This window comes from Silene latifolia, chromosome 9 (genome assembly GCF_048544455.1).
Source record: "Silene latifolia isolate original U9 population chromosome 9, ASM4854445v1, whole genome shotgun sequence".
In the NCBI taxonomy this organism is placed as follows: domain Eukaryota; kingdom Viridiplantae; phylum Streptophyta; class Magnoliopsida; order Caryophyllales; family Caryophyllaceae; genus Silene; species Silene latifolia.
Genome location: NC_133534.1, coordinates 178,387,780 through 178,408,607, shown reverse-complemented (window position 1 = coordinate 178,408,607; position 20,828 = coordinate 178,387,780). Strand labels below are relative to the sequence as shown.

The window sequence follows — 20,828 nt, the reverse complement described above, 5'->3', positions numbered from 1 at the left end:
GATCAACAATTCAACGATATCATATTATCAAACGCCACATAGTAAACAACCCACATGCTTCTTATTCAAACAACAGTTCTATATACTTCACCAACCTTTCATGCACAAACTCAACCTTCTACTCCAAACATCCAGCAATTACACCATACATCTCCACATTCACATACAAACTAACAAACATCACATACGACCTTGACATATACACCCCATGTGACCGGTTCAAAATTGTAGGGCGAGTTCGCGACTTTAGGACGTCTCCCAAGCCTTTGCATTAGCTCCTACAACCTTTACCCCGGGTTCATTTTAATTGACTCCCTATATTCATTGGATTCATTAGTTACAGGTTTCAGGATCGTCGCTCTGATACCATTTTGTAACACCCCCATACTCCAAGTGCCTTACCAGGACCACTCAGGTATAAGAATGCTACCTTCTCGGTTACCCGAGGCTATGATAATCAAATAGACAATAACGAAACAACATTTAAATAGAAATACTTTAGCGAAAGGTTACAATCTCAAAACCAAATCCAAAATACGAATACATGTTCTCAAAGCCAACTGTCTACTGAATTAACTGAAATGTTATTAAACTACTAAGCTACAGCGGAAGACTTCTATCATCGGACCGTGGCACATCCCAGCTATCCCAGTAACTCGACTCATACATGCTCAATAACTGCTCACCATCCCCGAATGGATCACCACAGTTTTTAAAACATTAAACGGGGTCAGTACTAATCACACAATTTATATAAACCAACAATACAGTAGAACGAATAGCTCAATCATCACAGATATTCTCCGAACTCCAAACCCAACTCCACAATCCTGACTACACACTAAAGTGTGTAGCCCTGCCAGAGTGCCCATCGCAACAGGTCACTCCTCGCCGCCAGTGGGGGACCGCAACCGTTCCCACCTAAGCCCCGCTCATCTCTATCGAGCGATAAACCTAAATCCATTAATGTGCACATCCCTTCTGTGGCGGGTTCCACAGAAGGTGAATCATGGGCGTGAAGCCACTCCCGCAAGTGACTCCACTCAGCCAGGGACCCACCCCGAAGAACACAGACAGATAAAATCAATCACAACTACTATCAGCAACCAAATCCAGCAATCGTCAGAATACGAGTATGATAATATTCAATAACCATAAAACACCACAACACATTATGGGACTAATACTGAGTAGGGAAACCCTACCTGGAAAGCACAACACAATTAGACGATCTCACAGCTGATATCAAAACGCTTCCTCTACGAATCCTCCCCCTAACATACAAACATATAATCACTACCAATCATAAAGTACAACAAAACCCCCAATTCCCAGCATTAGGGTTTAACCAACTTTAATGAAATACTATAAAAACGGTATATAGGTCTTACCCTCGACGCAAGGATCACAACGGTATAAAGAAAGGTAAAATCCGACCTTCCAAGCTCCGAGATTTCCCAACAATGCGATTGATGCGAAGAACGTACTTTGATTTCTCTTTTTGAAAGTGATTAGGTTTTAAAAGTGTTTAAAGAACAATGACGGAAGATATTATATACTTAATCGCATTATTAACAAAACCCGAGAAATCATCCCCCCGTAAACCGGCTACTCGATCGAGTAGCTAGGGTACTCGATCGAGTGCCCCCTTACTCGATCGAGTATCCACGTTACTCGATCGAGTACCCAACAGGTCAGAAACTATTTTAAACTGCAACTCACCCTTACTCGACAGAGTAAGGCCTACTCGATAGATTACCCAAAGACTCATAAATACGTAGTATTACACAAACTGAATAATTGAGTTCTTAAAGAAACTCTAACAATGAATGCGATCATCACTTATGTAAATATCAATTCTTTATCCAATATTTACATAATGATCTTTAGCAATTAAGGTATACTCCTCAATTCACATTGAGATGACATACCCATCATGTCTACGGCTTTGGTTAGAGGATAAGCAACAGTTGCATCACTCTAATTTCCATTGCTATTTTCCTTTGTTCTATGCAATATTTTCATCACATAGAGCATTTCTAAGTACACGTCTAAACAAGTTTTTAGACTCTGGTTCTAAAGCCAGTCAAACACTCCCACTGTTTTCACAGTCTCTTGGGATACGATATTTTGCTAACAGAACTACTCTAGTCCCATTAAATTCCGGTTATCAACTATCTCTCTTACAACATCGGATGTTGTAATTTACTTAGCTTTCGTTCATGATTTGTACGTATAACACTTATACATACACATCCTTCATATGCCGTCTTTTATGTATGACTCCACATACATGTTAGCTTTATACATGTATAACTTCTTATACACATATGTATAACTTCTTATACATATTATTCTTTATGCATAGAGCACTCTTACATGCTAACCATTCCTTAACGAGGCCCATAACATCTTATAAGCATAGGAATATTTCCGTGTAATCCTTTTACACAAAATTCATAAATTCCTCCAAACTACAAGAGTAAATCCTCAGTGCTTCTCAAGTACTCAAGGATGCTCTTGATAATCATCTAGTGACACTCAATAGGAAATGATTGGTAATGACTTCTCATATTCTAAACATGATAAGTCCCGACGAGAGAAGCTTTTAGCATATTTAATATATCCTGCAGCGGAAGCACAAGAGATCATATTAATTGTTCAACAACTTGAACGAGTTAAGAATCTTATCACATAAGTCTCTTGACTATAATGCTAATATCCATAGAGATCTATCTCATTAGATCCGGATATTTAATATGCGCCATGCTACTCTCAAGTATTCACCCGAGAATATTTCTAGTCACTAATATGTCAAACACATATTTTAGACTAAGAAATATCACCTTAGCTACATTTCTAGTCAATAATATGTCAAGCACATATTTTAGACTAAGAAACTCACTTTAGCTCCTACTAAACTCCATGTATCATCATGGTACCTCGACACTCGAGTAATACCATTTTGATAGACTACATGATTGAACCCAAAGTTCCAACTCTTTGATGTATATAGATCACAAAAGGGATCTTTCAAGCATGCTAGGCTTCTTATCATTGACAACATCAACAAAACTTCTCCCTTCATAAGATACATTCAAGGAGAAAGTTTCGTTATCCTTTTGCCTGAACTCATCCTCATGAGAGGCTATAATGCTAAGACCATACGAATTGATAAAGGCATTTGGGTTGTCACAAACTCTCTATAACAAGCCCAAATTTTGAACATCTTATGTAACCTTTACGACAAGATCAAGGTAACCAACCAAAGTATTCACCTTAAATCAAGTCTCGAAAACATCTCGTGTTTCCTTCCTTATCGCATCGTGTGCAAGGAGATCAATTCGAATTGCATGGTGACACACCATCACATAGAGTTCATACTATAGAAAAGTCTTTGATGAGAGTTTAAGATTCGTCACTTTTGAAAAGTAACGCAATATTATCGCAAAATTATCTCCTTATAACCACTGAGCCACAATAAAGAACGTCTTCTTGCATTATACTCAGTTTGTGGGTTTTGGACTTCCGTAAGTTCAAAATTTCTCCCACTCTGTCTTCCAGAAAATAAAAGACTTTCTGGAAAGACAGCATTACGAGACACAAACTCTTTGTTCTCGTTTTGGAGGAGTAAAAACCAAGTGGTTCAATTTTGGATAACCCTCACAAATACATAAATTGGTTCTGAGCATAAACATTTATGGTCCCAAATTTATAATAATGACAAGTTAGGGACCCTCCCTACCCATATCTCATATGGAGTCATTAAGGCTATTATAGTCGGGTTTTAAACTTTTAGTGAGAAAATTGCTTACAAAATTGCGAAAAACCTCAAACTATATCTCATAAAGTTTGGTTTATCTTCTTGACTACACCATACTCTATGGTGTCCTTAGGAGAAGGTATTATGTGAACTGGTTCACAATCTTCTTAGTGATTATCAAGGTCATTACTTGATATTACCCATTTGATCTTCAAAGTTATTACTTTGAAACTTCCGATCAACATCTTGATCTTGACGTGCTTTTGGTTTGCTACTTCATTTTGAAAATATTCCACGTTTCATAAATCACTTTTATGTCTTATTAAATAGATATGAGGTTTTCATATCTACTTAACATTACGGTAAAAGTAACGAAGTATATATATATATATATATATATATATATATATATATACTATCGGCCTTACACATCCGTATGTATATGGTCAATCACCTCACTATTGTGTTTCTCTTCTGCAAAAGAAAACATAATTTATGCACACACACCATAACATTCTCAATCAAATGGTTGTTCAATGTACTTTTCGTTCACTCGTTTGAAACGGATTTACTTGAGGTTTGATCAATTGGGTTCACCAGATTAGAGACTTTAAAATCTACAAGATAGTATAACATTTAGTTTTCGTGAAGAATGTAAAATTCCTCTAACTTAAGGGGTCTAAACCAACCACCAAGTTATCATAGGATTAGGTACAACATTTTGTTTTAAATCACATGAGTGATGCCTTCTATGTATAAACATAGATAATTACATTCTTTTAAAACTAAATTTAAGTACATTTGTCCCCATCGAAATCATTGCTACTCTAGCAACACTTCGATACAAAAATGTCCTATGCTAGACGTCTTACGTTTTGTCAATTCATGTAAACTTCTTTACAAAGAAATTACCCATACTTGGTATCTCATACCAAGATAGTGGAACTAGCCTATCCATTGAGTATATGTCTCTTTCAACTTTGTTCTATCGCATACATCTAGGGTTGATTCTTCTTAACTCCCACTCACTTTCACATTCCTCTTTGCTTCAATCAAGCAAAAATGAATCTCATGAAGACCTCTCTTCACGTCATTCGTGATATTTTATACACTTAGTAAGAGTCAATTACTATAAAGTGAGTGCAACATGTGGCAAAATCTCAACTTATTGCGAAATTGGACTACCTAACCGTTCAATTGTTATCATATGCCTAAACTCTTTAACGCATAAACAATCTATTTGGCCTTTCTCGAAGTGAGCCATTTGACGGTATCATATTGGAGTATTATAAGTGTTTTTGAAAACTCTTTTCTCAAACTTTTGAATTACACTTGTGATGTGACCATAATTAGCGCATATTTAGCCCCCGAATTAGCCTTGTTCCCATGCTTTTTAGTGCATATTTGGGTCATTTATTGTCTTTAGTTCTTTGTTTTGCATATTCTTTGAGATTTTGATCCCTTGGTAGGAAAGGAGTGCAAATCTTGCATTTTCATGGCAAAACAAGACCAAATTGATTGAATTCAATGACCAAGCATCAAGGAGAGACAACATTAGAATGCCTTTGTACATATGATAGTAGATGAGCAATGTTGAGAAAGGATCCTTGCATCCCCGAGGAAATCCCCAAGGATTTTATGAAGAAAAGGGAAGAAAAGAAGAAGAAACAATGCTGAGCTACAATCCGAGCGGATTACCTTGAATCCGCCCGTCCTCCGCAGCACAATCCGTGCGTCTTCTGCCAAAGACGCCCGGGTAAGCAGCCACCAGAATCCGCCTGGATTCCCTTGAAGACGCCCGTCTTTCCCTGCTACAACCGCCCCCCCGACACCAAAACGCCCGGATTCCAGCCCAGCACGAATTCGTCTCTTCGTGCATCAAAGAAAGAAGCCCTTCCTTCGAAAAATACCGGCTTCTCCCTGCTCAATCTAAAAAGTGTAATTACTAGTTTAGCCCTTAGTTAACCCTAATGCATCCACCTAATTTCCACTATAAATACCCTATTAATCTAATTAGAAGAGCATGTTCTTCTTATCAATTATTAGAGTAGTTAATATCTATCAAATCTCTCTTTAGTATTGTAATCAACAATTAATCAAGTTTTAATACAAGTTTTATTTCCTTAATCTCTCTTTTGTTCATCCTTTATTTTGGGTAATTGAAGATTATTTGGGTTATTATTGGGAGATTGACAACCTCTCAATCAAGCATCAAGTACTTCTTTTATTCTTTGCTTTATTATTGGAATCATTAGTAGGTATAATTCTCTTAATCCCTTTTTAATTATTGTTAATTACTTTCATTTGTTCATCATGTTTCCTTTTGTTGGTATGATTGACAACCTTGCTAGTATGATCAACATGATAATGAGTGAGTAGTGACCTAGCTAGGGTTAATGGGTAATTAGGGGAAACCAACATGGGGAATGATTCATGTCTAAATTAATATGTTTTCATGGTTTATTTGCTTGCTTGTTTTGATCTCAACTCATGCACATGTTATATTTGATGAAATGTGAGCCTATGAATCCTTGCATTTTTTACCCATCACCTATCTTTTCAATGAGACTTGTAAGACATAAACCAACTCGAGTCTCATTAGACCATGCATGTTGTTGAGTAGGAAAGACTAAGTCGACTTGTAGGTGTTGTACAATCTAATTGATTCGGCTCCGGGACCCAAACTTTCCTAGGATTGTAAGATATAACCCAACTCAATCCATCACAACAATAATTTCTTGCTTATAATTTGAGAACATGTTTGTATGATCAATTCCCATGATTCCCCTATGACCCAATGATACCCTAGTGCTTTTTATCAATTTTTTACAACCCTTTTATTTCATCTTGCTTATTTACTTTCATTGCTTTTTAGTTAGTGACCTTCTACATCAACCTAAATTGTGACACCCCTAAGACACCGCTAGTTTCGATAGAAATCTCATCTCAATTCCCGTCCCTTAGGATCCGACCTTTACTTGCCTCTTTACTAATTGTAGAGTTGTTTGTGAAGTTATAAATTGTGTTTTGATTCGGACGTGACCCAACGACAACATCTATTCAATTGTGAACACGAAACGGACCGATCAAAAATGGCGCCGTTGCCGGGGACGGTGTTAACTTGATTTAGATTTTCTTATATTGTTATTAGTTGTGTCTTTCTTTGCCTTGGGGAAGTAAAACTCCTCAAGGTTTGTTCTAATTGTTTTCGAGTTGTTTGATATTTTGCATGTCTAGAAGGTCACAAAGTGATTTGTTACCTTTTGATCGTGAAATTGAAAGAACCTTGACAAACAATAGGAGATTTGCTAGGAGGAATTTGAGAGGTATTAGTGAGGTTGTGGATATTCAACCAACTATTGAGTTCATCAACCCTTTTGCAAGAGAAGGTGAGGAGAACCCAACACAAAATACCCCACAAAATCAACCTACAATGCCTAAGTTTTCATCACATTCCGTACCCACCGAGGAGAACCTACCAAATGGTACTCCCACACCACAACATTTGACCGGAAATTTTATTGCCAAATCCGCCTTTATCCAATTAGTCGAAAGGAGCCAATTTGGGGGGATGCCTAGTGAAGACCCTCATTCTCATATGGAAACCTTTTGTGACTATTGTGATGCGATTTCTCAAACCGGTGTAACTCAAGACCAAATTCGATGGGTCTTATTTTATTTTTCTCTAATTGGCACCGCGAAACAATGGTTAAAGGGCCTTGATAAGGCCACTCTCGGAATTGATTCTTGGAAGAAGTTGGCTCTAGCGTTCTACAAAAAGTTTTACCCACCGGAAAAGACTAACATGCTAAGAGCTCAAATTACGGGTTTTAAGCAAAGGGATGAAGAATCTTTGTATGAAGCTTGGGAGCGGTTCAAGGGAATTTGTCGCTCATGTCCTCACCATGGACTTAGCGAGTGGTTCTTGGTACAACAATTTTGGAACGGTCTATATGAAGATTCAAGGAACATTCTCAACATGAGATCAAATGGAATATTCACTGAAGTTGATGACAATCAAACATGGAACAAGATTGAGGAAATGGCGGTCCATAACTCACAATATAGTAGACCTCGCAAGGCTACTAGAGGAGGAAGGCATGAAGTGGACTCCGTTACTCAATTGGGTGCTCAACTTAGTGCTCACATTGACACAATCAATTTGAAGTTTGAACAAGCTATGGCTAGACTTGAAGAAGCCTCAAAATCACCAAAGCATCATGTTAATGCCATGACGGCATCCTCATCAATCCCAAGTGGGATATGTGAGAATTGTGGAACTTTGGGACATGACCAAAGTGAATGTAGGGGAACAAATGAACAAGTGAATGCTTTCCAAGCATACAAGAGTGGTACCCCTTATTCCAATTATTACAATGAAAACACCAAATTCCATCCAAATCTCTCCTACAAAAGCCATAATGTTCAAAACCCTCAAACAACATACACCCCACCTCCCATGAGAAACCAAAATCAAAGACCCTTTTACAACCAAAACCAAGGTTACCAAAATCAAAATCCATACAATCACCAAAATGACCAAGGTTTTGATGTTCAAAAAGCGGTCCTCCAAATGCAAAAGAATCAACAAGAATTTTTCACTCAAATGCAAAAAGATAGTCAAGCAAAGGAAACCACCATCAACAACATTCTAGCTCCCACCAAGATGTTGGAAACCCAATTGACTCAACTAGCATCTTCAAGCTCACAAAGACAAAAGGGGCAATTACCACCTCAAAGTAATCCCCCAAGACATGAAACGGTTAGTGCCATTCACTTGAGAAGTGGTACAAGGTATGAAGCACCGAAGAAGCAAGTTGAGGATGAAGTTGTGGAAGCTAGTGATAAGGAAAAAATTCTGCAAAACTCCAATGATGGAGAATCATCAAAAGAAGAAATTTCAAAGAAAAATGAAGACAAGGTCAAGGAGAAGGAGCCCATTGTGATTAGACTTCCTTTTCCAAGTGGTCAAGCCAAGCCCAAATTTTATGACCAACTTGGAAAGTTTATGGAAATTGTGAAGAATTTGGAAGTCTCAATTCCTTTCACGGAATTAATCAATCACGTGCCGGCCTATGCGAAATACATGAAAGACATCCTCACAAAGAAGAAGTCGATCCGGAAACTTGAGGCTATCGCCTTCACTAAGGTGAGTAGTGCAATACTTCAAGGGAGTTCACCTCCAAAACTAAAGGATCCGGGAAGCTTCTCAATACCGTGTACCATTGGCGACACCACGATCAACAAAGCCTTATGTGATCTAGGGGCTAGTGTGAGTGTTATGCCGTACTCGGTGACTAAAAGGTTGGGGATGGGAGAGCTTAAGTGCACCAATATCACACTCCAAATGGCCGATAGATCGACGAAGACACCATTAGGGATATGGGAAGATGTCCCCGTACGAATTGGGAAGTTTTTCATCCCGGTGGACTTTGTCATTGTTGATATGGAGGAAGATTCCAACATTCCAATCATTCTAGGAAGACCCTTCTTGCACAGCGCGGGTGCGGTGATTGATGTAAAACATGGAGAGCTCACTCTAGAAGTGGGAGATGAGAGTATAACTTTTAATCTTGACAAGACTATGAGAGCTCCCCGTTTACATGAACCGTGTTTTATGATCGATCATTATAGTCGGAAGGATGAAAAGAAAAAGTCGGAACTCCAATGGAAGAAGAAAATTGAAGATGCTCCATTCAAAGAGCAAGTGAATTGTGACAAGGAGAGCTTGCAAAGCTCATCAAGGACAAGCAATGAAGAAGATGGCCTTATTGGCCAAGAAAAGGAAATGGGAAAGTTGTCTCCATCAAATCAAGAGATTTTCAATGATCAACTTAATGAAGTATGTGGTCTTTGGGACGACGAATTTGAAGGGATTTTTAATCCCTACATTGGTAATGCCATCGATCAAGACCGACAACAAGGGCCAAGGTCTATTGAAGACCTCTATTATGATAATGAACAAGCGTTTGATTACTTTTTCAAGGTGTTGAGCAACATCAACAACACCTTGAACATGCCCCCTTGACATCTCATCAAGAATGAGAGTTTGGTGGAGTCCTCCCTAAACCACCATTTGTAAATATTTCTAACTCCCTAACTCGCATTTCAATTCTTATATTGCATTTTTGTTATTTTTGGATTTTTATACTTCGATCAAAATAATTATCATGTTTGAGAGAAGTGAGGGAGGGACTAATAATTTCAATTAATGTGTAGTGCTTTAGCTTAGTGTGGGGATGGCAATTTCCTAGGCTATCTATGCCTTAGTAGTGCCCCCACAATGAAGAACACGAGATATGAAGAAGAATGGAAAAATGGCAAGGGATTGGCAAAGTACACGGATGGAACTGAATCCGGGTACAAAGGGGTCGAATCCGAGCGGATTAAGGAGAATCCGCCCGTCTTCAGGCAATCCGGGCATGTTGGGTAGAAGACGCCCATCCTATTATGAGCTGAATTTTTGAAATTTTTGACTGTCAACGAATCCGGGCGTCCTGCATTCAAATCCGCCCGTCTTTAAAAATCCGCCCGTCCTGAAAGGAAGACGCCCGTCTTCTTGGCTGAAGAAAACAAGAAAAATCCCTGTGAAGGAATCCGCCCGTCTTCTGTATAAGACGCCCGTGCCGTGTTTGAAAATCCGAGCGTCTTCACTGAAAGACGCCCGTCTTTAGGCGAGTTTTTCCCAACCCAGAACAGGCCAAATCCGGGCGTCCCGAGCAGAATCCGCCCGTCTTGCCCCTGCAGTTCAAATTTTTCGGCTTTTATAAACCCCCTCCCACATTAATTTCTTCATTCCTTCATTCGTAACACTACTCTAACCCTCAAAACCCTCATCCTCTCCATTACAAAAACAAGATTCCTCAACAACATTCACCAAAATCAAATCAAAACATCCTTTTAACAACAAATCAATCACTCCTCTTTCAACAAAAATCAAAACCTAGCACAAAATCTTCAACCTTTGAGTCGATTTTTGAATTCATAAAGGCAAAGCCTTTCATTTTTAAATCGATTTGGGTAAACTAGATATTGAAGATTTTTCACGCTTTTCTTGGTTTATTCATCAATGGCAAGGACTAAGGGAGCAACAAAGGCAACAAAGGCAAAGGCACTCTCATCAAGGGAAAAGACTCTTCAAGAAAAGAAAGCATTGGCTATGGTGGTAGCTAACCCAAACTTGGAAGTGCAACAACAACAACTTCCCATGGAAGCAACAACATTCTCTACTCCGGAAATTGCTCAACTTTCGAACTATCTAGAGGTAATTTTCATTTCCAAATCCCATAGGGACACTTTTGCCAAGTTTGCTAGGAAATCATTTCTATCCACCAAGTTTATTTGTGAAGATACCTTAGAAAATTTGGGTGTCCTTGAGCAAACTAGAGCCTTTTTCAAAGCCATGGGGTTGGAGAAATTGTTTGAATCAAAAGAATTGACATACCCCTCCCTTACCTTAGAATTTTTGAGTTCTTTGAAAGTTAACAAGGTTAAGACCATAGAGACCATCGAGTTTCGTCTTGCTAATGTTAGTAGGCGCATCTCCTTTGAGGAAATGGGTAAAGCTTTGGGTCTTAGTGATTCACCGAGTTATTTTAAGAATGTTGGCAAATATGACCCCGACCCTCTTTGGGAGGCGATTTCCGGAAGGAAATTTGAAGACTTTCATGCTAGTCGCGCTCTATTAGTCCACCATCTGGGCATTAGAGTGTGGCACAAGGTCGTAGGGAACACCATCATTGCAAGAAAAGACACCAACCATTTCACCAAACTCGATTTTGTTCTTCTTGAGTCGGCTTTGAACGTTGGTAGGGAATTCACCAAGCCTTTCAACTCTCTAAGGCTCTTGGTGGATAGATGGTTAAATATTGATTGTGGGAAGAAAGGCACCACCGTTATTGTGAATGGAGGCCTAGTCACTATCCTAGCTAAATACTTTGATCCAAACTTCAACAAAGATAACAAGTATGAGGCAAAAAAGGGTGGTCATCTCATTGATATTAATACTATGATATACAAGTACAAGTGGGTTACCCATAACCCTCTTGACACCAAGTATGGATGGCTCACTAGTGAGGCTAGATCTTTCACTTTGCCTTCAAAGATTTGTCGATTGAGTGTCCACCGGACCAACTATCTACTTCCCCTATCAAAAGAGGCCGAGTACATTATCCGACAACAAAAGGGTGAAATTGAAATGCCCTCCTCTTCCATTGTCACACCACCCTACCCTTTCGAGTACCAAGAGTTCAAGCCGGAAGGTGTTGAAGCAAGAAATGATTATTTGACTCTTCTCATGCAAGAGATGCACAAGCAAGCTTTCGAGGATCGGAAAAATGCTTACTTAGCCCAATATCCACCCCTCTTACATTTAGCTAGGCAAGGACTACTTGACCCTTCATGTCCTTTGCCTAGTTGGGCGGATAGGGAAGTCTTCTTTCCGAATGCATCTAGGGTTGTTCCGGGTGATAATGAGGTTGTCGGTAATGAAGAGGTTGATGATAACATTGATGAAGAATCTAGTGAAGAAGGAGAAGAGGAAGATGAGAAAGGTGAAGAAGAAAGTGAAGAAAAAAGTGGTGATAAGACCATTTCTAGTGAGGAAGGTGATGATAATGATGATATGATGGAAGATTAGCAAGCTTTAGAGGCTCCTACCCTCTTGAGGTTTGTCTATTTCTCTCTTTGTTCTATTTATTAATCTTGATCATTTTTGGAGTAGTCTAGCACCATTGAGGACTAACACCTCGGCCCCATTGAGGTGTTCTCATTTTATTATTCCCACCTTTCAAAATCCAAAATGACAAAATTAATTTCATGCATTGCATAGTGTGTGCATGAACTACACCCATCCTTGGACATTAGCAATAATGTCTAGATCGGTTTGGGGAAGTTAATGTATACACAACGGGAGGTAATCTAAATTATCCTCTCCGTCATAAACAAAAACCATGCATCATGTAGTGTAGATTAGTGTAGCTTGCATTTAGTGTAGAAATCATGCATCATGTTTGCATAATTTCCCATCATTTTGGCCATTGAGGACAATGCCCATATTAGTGTGGGGATGGGGAATTCTAACTTAACTTTTATTCAAAAATCCAAAAAAATTGAAAAATTTCGAAAAACCATAAAAATTTGAAAATTGAAAAACCCAAAAACATGTTTATTTCTTTTATAGTGTAGTTATGTATATATTGTTGTATATTGTTTGTTCTATCCTTGTTCACATTGATTGACTACGCCACATCCGAGACATGAGGATCATGAAGACCGCATGGTATGATCTTTCCAATCTCCTTTTCCCTCTTTATGTTAATGACTATGTAGCTTTATTTTGATTGATGCGGTATAACAATGTGAACTTAGGACTTGCATTTAATTTATATGTCATATTAGTTGATAGAATCACTTGTATTAGGATGTATATAATAGTTGCATCATGGCATATAGTTGCATTTAGATAAAATATTTTGAAAAGTGCCTAATTGAGAACTTTGACAAGAGCAACTAAGCCATTACAAATACTTTTTCAACTTAAGACTTTGGCTACTAGAATGGTTGTAAAACACCCTAGGTTGTGTCATACTAGTGTCTTTTGACCCATGACCCAAAGCCTAGTCAAGGGTTTGCATGTGAGTCACCTATCCAACCCCGTGATGCGATGTGGACTTGGTTAACTTATCTAGGTGACCTTGATTGACCTTGTGGTAAGGCAACCCAAAAATACTTTCTATCAATAAGTTTGAAGTGCTCATTTCAAAAAATTTGTCATGTGGAAGTAATTTATTGCTAAGGAAACCTCAATTGTTATGAAATGTTGAAATGTTAAGAAATTTAGTTGTTTTGATGGAGGCGTACCACTTCGATGTGCTTTGGAGAGGGATCCATTGAATTGGGCCCCCACATGGTTGTGAATTCAACCGCCCAGAGACAGAGTGACTATCACCCCGAAAAGCTATTGTCTAGAGGTTAACCGGTTGCCTAATAAGCGATTGGCGAAAGCAAAGGACACTAGCCCGGAAGGGACAAACCCCATCTTAAATTTTTGAAATGTGAAAGTTAAATGAGGACAATTTTGAATGCTAGTCATATCCACCCTTTGTTTATAAAGATTTGAGCATTTCATTCCCAAAAAAAACCTTTTGTCAAACCACTTTGTCGAGCTTGGGACGATCCATGAGCTTTACTTTTGTAGAGAATTCGAGACTTGTCATGTCATATGCTAGCATCATAGGCATCATCATTCCACCACCATTCGATCGCTCTTGACGAAAGCATTTGGAAATTGAGGACGAAAGTAGTCTAGTTTAACACCATTTGGAGGTGATTTAGTGCCATCCTCTTAGCCTTAGTAATTTGTTGAACTAGTATTTGTGAAGGATTATATGCTCTTAAATTTGTTCTCTCTTAGTTGCCTCCGCCACTTGATGAGAAAGTGGCTATTCCTTTTGTAGATGCATCCATTATTTGATTTTGTGTGCTTAATGTTTGGATGTGTCGCCATTTTGGCAAGACCCACCTTGCCTTGCAAGAAGGCATCCTACCTCATGGTTGTCTTGTTGTGAGTTGAAGGGGCGGAGTGAGACCCGCTAATTGTCTCATATCGGCTATGTTATTAGGTTTGTTTAAATAATGGTCCTAGTCTTTGTCACCTCTTTACTCGGGACGAGCAAAGGTTCGGTTTGGGGATATTTGATGTGACCATAATTAGCGCATATTTAGCCCCCGAATTAGCCTTGTTCCCATGCTTTTTAGTGCATATTTGGGTCATTTATTGTCTTTAGTTCTTTGTTTTGCATATTCTTTGAGATTTTGATCCCTTGGTAGGAAAGGAGTGCAAATCTTGCATTTTCATGGCAAAACAAGACTAAATTGATTGAATTCAATGACCAAGCATCAAGGAGAGACAAGATTAGAAGGCCTTTGTACATATTATAGTAGATGAGCAATGTTGAGAAAGGATCCTTGCATCCCCGAGGAAATCCCCAAGGATTTTATGAAGAAAAGGGAAGAAAAGAAGAAGAAACCATGTTGAGCTACAATCCGAGAGGATTGCCTTGAATCCGCCCGTCCTCCACAGCACAATCCGTGCGTCTTCTGCCAAAGACGCCCGGGTAAGCAGCCACCAGAATCCGCCCGGATTCCCTTGAAGACGCCCGTCTTCCCCTACTACAATCCGCCCGTCCCGACATTAATACGCCCAGATTCCAGCCCAGCACGAATTCGTCTCTTCATGCATCAAAGAAAGAAGCCCTTCCTTCGAAAAATACCGGCTTCTCCCTGCTCAATCTAAAAAGTGTAATTACTAGTTTAGCCCTTAGTTAACCCTAATGCATCCACCTAATTTCCACTATAAATACCCCATTAGTCTAATTAGAAGAGCATATTCTTCTTATCAATTATTAGAGTAGTTAATATCAATCAAATCTCTCTTTAGTATTGTAATCAACAATTAATTAAGTTTTAATACAAGTTTTATTTCCTTAATCTCTCTTTTGTTCATCCTTTATTTTGGGTAATTGAAGATTATTTGGGTTATTATTGGGAGATTGACAACCTCTCAATCAAGCATCAAGTACTTCTTTTATTCTTTGCTTTATTATTGGAATCATTAGTAGGTATAATTCTCTTAATCCCTTTTTAATTATTGTTAATTACTTTCATTTGTTCATCATGTTTCCTTTTGTAGGTATGATTGACAACCTTGCTAGCATGATCAACATGATAATGAGTGAGTAGTGACCTAGCTAGGGTTAATGGGTAATTAGGGGAAACCAACATGGGGAATGATTCATGCTTAAATTAATATGCTTTCATGGTTTATTTGCTTGCTTGTTTTGATCTCAACTCATGCACATGTTATGTTTGATGAAATGTGAGCCTATGAATCCTTGCATTTTTTACCCATCACCTATCTTTCCAATGAGACTTGTAAGACATAAACCAACTCGAGTCTCATTAGACCATGCATGTTGTTGAGTAGGAAAGACTAAGTCGACTTGTAGGTGTTGTACAATCTAATCGATTCGGCTCCGGGACCCAAACTTTCCTAGGATTGTAAGATATAACCCAACTCAATCCATCACAACAATAATTGCTTGCTTATAATTTGAGAACATGTTTGTATGATCAATTCCCATGATTCCCCTATGACCCCATGATACCCTAGTGCTTTTTATCAATTGTTTACAACCCTTTTATTTCATCTTGCTTATTTACTTTCATTGCTTTTTAGTTAGTGACCTTCTACATCAACCCAAATTGTGACACCCCTAAGACACCGCTAGTTTCGATAGAAATCATATCTCAATTCCCGTCCCTTGGGATCCGACCTTTACTTGCCTCTTTACTAATTGTAGAGTTGTTTGTGAAGTTATAAATTGTGTTTTGATTCGGACGTGACCCAACGACAACATCTATTCAATTGTGAACACGAAACGGACCGATCAACTTGCGTAATTAAAACTAATATGTCATCATCATGACGGAGGTGTCACTTCCGAAATCAAGACTCTCTTGATAAAATGTGACTTCCTTTTAAACTCGTAATATGAGTTTGCAACATGAAACCCCTTTTTAATATGTATGGACGTTAATTAAGTTGTATAATAACCGCAAAAATCGTTGTAAGCTTATGTAGGTGAATTGGTAAATCATGTTACCAATCATTAATTCCTTCAAAGAAACCGCTTTCTATGAAAGAATGAAACAAGTATAACAATAAATAGAGAAAGGAGGATGAAGTGCGCGATGTCATACATTTATGAGAATGAACGAAAAATAGTAAAAATTAACATTCAATATTTTAATTTTACTTGTGAAACATCTTTAAAAAGTTTTAACATTTATATAATGATCTCCCACTAAATTATAAAAATGATTCCAAGACCCAAATATTAAACAAAAATGAGCATCGCTTGGGCGAAACATCCCATAGTTGTGTAAATTCGGTAAGTCACGTTGACTAATTCTACCTCTAGAACTCTTGGTCGACGAATTTTCTTAAATCCATCTACTAGCCCCAGAACACAAGACCGTCTTCTATCCCGTTGAGTCCAACCAATTTTGGCGTGTGATAACCGCTTACCACCCTACTTACTCAAGGTAAAAAGAGAACACCCCGCTTGGGCGAGCGTGGCTCTAATGAACAAGAGATTCATAGGTGTTACTAATTGGTAAGGCTAATCTCAATTTTAGTTATGTGAGAGATCTTGTCAATTTAGTCATAAATTCCCTATAAGTGAACTAAGCCGGTGAATGTAAATGACGTGAATTGACAACCGCGAAAATAAAATGCATGTGAATGGCGATTTTGGCATGCGCGAAAATAAAAACAAGCAAACAAGTAAGCATATGAAAAATCCTAGTATGGCCACCTAGTTAATAAAAACTAGTCTATTACATTTCGGAAACCAACTCCCTGGTCCCTTGCCTCTTTATTCCAAAAGTGGCTCCTTCTTGTGGGATTTGGAACACCTTCCAAAAATAGACTCCGTCTCGATGTAATCCGTCTTTTGGAAACGCCGGTAAGAATAACTATTACAATTGAATTACATAGCTATTCCTATTATACATTAATTAATAAAATAAATAAAACTATTAATTAATTACAAACCGACGATACGAGATCGTATTTAATTACAAACAAATCGCTATTCCCATTCATTTCGAGTAATAACGATTAAAATTAAACTAGGCCATACTAGGTACAACAAGATAAATACTTTAAATAAATGACAATCATTCATTCAACTTAAATAAATATGCTTAAAATACTGTAAAATAATCCAACTCAATAACATCAAAATTCACAACATTTCCCACCAAAGATACTAAATTAGCATGATAACACATACTTGCGGATACCACATCTGTAACACTCCCACATACCAAAGTGCCTTACCAAGGACAACCCTAGCATGAGAAGTTGTTACCATCCCGATTGCCCGAGGTTAGTATATCAAAAGTAATCATTCCAAAACATTTATTAAAGTATAAAGTTTAAACGATTACATAGTCTCAAAACAAAACAAAAAGAAAGTGTATATGAAATCTCAATACAACTGGAAACCTAAACAACTACTCGTAACAGTGGAAGCTAGACTCGAAGTGATGACATCCCATATCGTCCCCGTAACTAAAGACAACCATCACCTGTCACAATCTGCTCACCATCCCCGAATGGATCACCACAGTTTTACAAAACAATAACGGGGTCAGTTCACTGTATAATTAAGATAAGCAAATTACAATACAAGCAATGGCAACAATTCCACAAACATTATCCATTCCCAATCATGTCTCATAACTGACTACACACTTAAGTGTGTAGTCCTGCCAGATTACTACCGCGACAGATAATCCACGCTACATGTGGGGGACCGCAGCCTTGCCCACCTAAGCCCCGCTCATCGCAACGAGCAATAACCCATGTTCCTTAATGTGCACATCCCCTCTTTTGGCGGGTTCCACAAGGGGCAAATCAAGGGCGTGAAGCCACTCCCGCAAGTGACTCCACTCAGCCGAGGACGCACTTCACCATCATAGTCAATCCACCACAACTCCAATAATCCAGAATACCATTAACAACAATACTTATCATACGAATTAAATCACAACATCACATCTTAAATCAATTATGCAATCAACTGAGTAGGGAAACCCTACCTTAGCACAGATCCGATTACGAGTCAACAAACGGAAGCTAGAATTGCTCTTCTACAAATTCTCCACCTAACAACAATCACAATAATCCAATCACAACATGCAAACATCCCTTTTTCCCTAATTCCTAATACGAGGTAAAACCCTAAAAGACAAAACTGATAAATGGTATAAAACTAGTGACTTACCGACGCAACCGACGCAAGAGAGAAATGAACAAGGACTCACGAATAATCAAAGATCTTGGGACAGATTAGAGATGATTAGAGTACGTAGAAATGTTTTAGGTTTTGGTGAAAAATTGAAAATTAAAACTGTTAATCATAATTTATAACTCTAATCATCCTTAACCAAACCGCGGAAATAATTCCCGTCAGACCGGATACTCGGTCGAGTATTGAGAATACTCGGCCGAGTACCGCTTACTCGGTCGAGTGTTCCTGGACAGTATCCTGATCGGAAAACACACAACGCATTACTCGGCCGAGTTAGCCCTATTCGGCAGAGTAACAACATTCAGAAAAACGTGGTATTACAGTCTTCCCTCCTTAAAAACAACTTTGTTCCCGAAGTTCATACCATACCCAAAACAAAACAAACCAACACAACATTAACTGATCAACAAGAACAACAACAACAACCCCAAGTACCAACAACTTCAACTATATATGACAACACACTCAACTCAAACTCGAAAGTTGGTAAAAACATAGTGATGTTAACCCCAACTAACCCAAAAACAAGCATGCGACCATCTCCTACCCCCCTTAAAAAATAACGGTTATGTCCCCATAACCCAACATACCTGATCGAAAAGGTGAGGAAAATGCTATCTCATTGACTGCTCTGGTTCCCATGTGGCCTCTTCCACATTGTGATTAGTCCAAAGTACCTTTAGTAAGACGGTATCACCGTTCCTTGTCTTGCGTACTTTTCGGTCTAAGATCTCCTTGGGAATCTCCGCATAAGTTAGAGACTAATCTAACTCTATGCTCTCAACCTCAAGTACATATGATGGATCGCTCACACACTTCCGGAGTTGCGAAACATGAAAAAAGTTGTGTACTCGATCCAACGATGGTGATAAAGCTAGCCGGTAGGCTACTTCACCTATGCGTTCTAGTATTTCAAACGGGCCGATAAACTTCTGGCTCAACTTCCCTTTCTTAGCCATACACTTACTAGTAGTATAAATCAACATGAAAACACATACATTCAGAAATCAAACAAAAAAACTTCTAATCTAACATATGGATATTAAACATGTTGTCATCAAAGGAGTGACAACAATAACAAACGTGAGTTTCAAAAATTCCACCTTTACATATACCAGTATGCGTTTACTTCTAAAAAATATATATCTTGTAGTGGTTGCTACACTTGTTAAACAAAGTTATAATGATTCACCCAATTAAATCTTAAAGAACAATATTTATTGCAAATAAATGGTACACAATAATAATAGTTTATAAAACAGCGAGATCGAGGGAAAAGAGGCGAGGGTTTGTGACGTAATATTTAAGTAAAATTTACACGATAATGGCGGCGGCGAGAGGAAGGGCTTGCTAGAAAGAGGGTTTATGTCCAAGGGTTATTAGGAATAGTTGAGTCGAAGGGAATTTAGTATGCATATATGAATATATAGGAGGGTGAAATATTACAACGGTTCTTCTACTAACATTTGTCTTTGGTCACACTTTTTACAATGGATCTTGCATAACCGTTGTCTTTTGTCACACTTTTAACAACAGTTATTAGCATAACCTTTGTTTTTTGTCACTTACAACGGTTCTTCTATTAACCATTGTATTAAGTCACACTTTTTACAACGGTTCTTGCATAACTGTTGTCTTTTATCACACTTTAACAACGGTTATTGACATAACCGTTGTCTTTTGTCATTTACAATGGTTCTTCTAATAACCGTTGTCTTTTATCAAACTTTTTATAACGATTCTTCTAGCAACCGTTGTAAAAACGATGAATAAGTTTCGCGCCTAGGTTTCCACCAAAGTTTGACAACGGTACCCTAAATACCGTTATTATATGCAATAAAATGTTGTGTTTTGTTCGTTGTTAATGCTCATATTTGGCGTTGTGGTAATAATAGTTGAGACAAAATATTATAAATCGTGGGCAAATTTTTAGTATTATGATAAATGTAAAGATAATGTGGCAATATATACATAACCTAAATATAGTATACAATATATTATGGTAATATACATACAAATAATGATTTTCTTTTCCTATGGGCCTCTTTGTCATTGCGACCCAACGTGACCGCACTTGCTATACTGTGTTAGGTCCGACATTGTCGCCAAGTAGCTTGGCCAGTACATCTAATCTTGCCTAATATTTTGCCATGTTTGGAATGCATAATGAGTCACATGAATAT

At 38.2% G+C, this 20,828-nt stretch overlaps 1 non-coding gene across 1 annotated transcript; it reads right to left on the bottom strand.

Annotated features, from left to right (window-relative positions):
- Positions 1–7,568: 7,568 nt before the first annotated feature.
- On the bottom strand, positions 7,569–7,675 carry LOC141604459 (small nucleolar RNA R71). The gene has a single exon (XR_012526157.1). It is a non-coding gene; the product is annotated as a small nucleolar RNA R71 (small nucleolar RNA).
- Between the last annotated feature and the right edge of the window lie 13,153 nt (positions 7,676–20,828).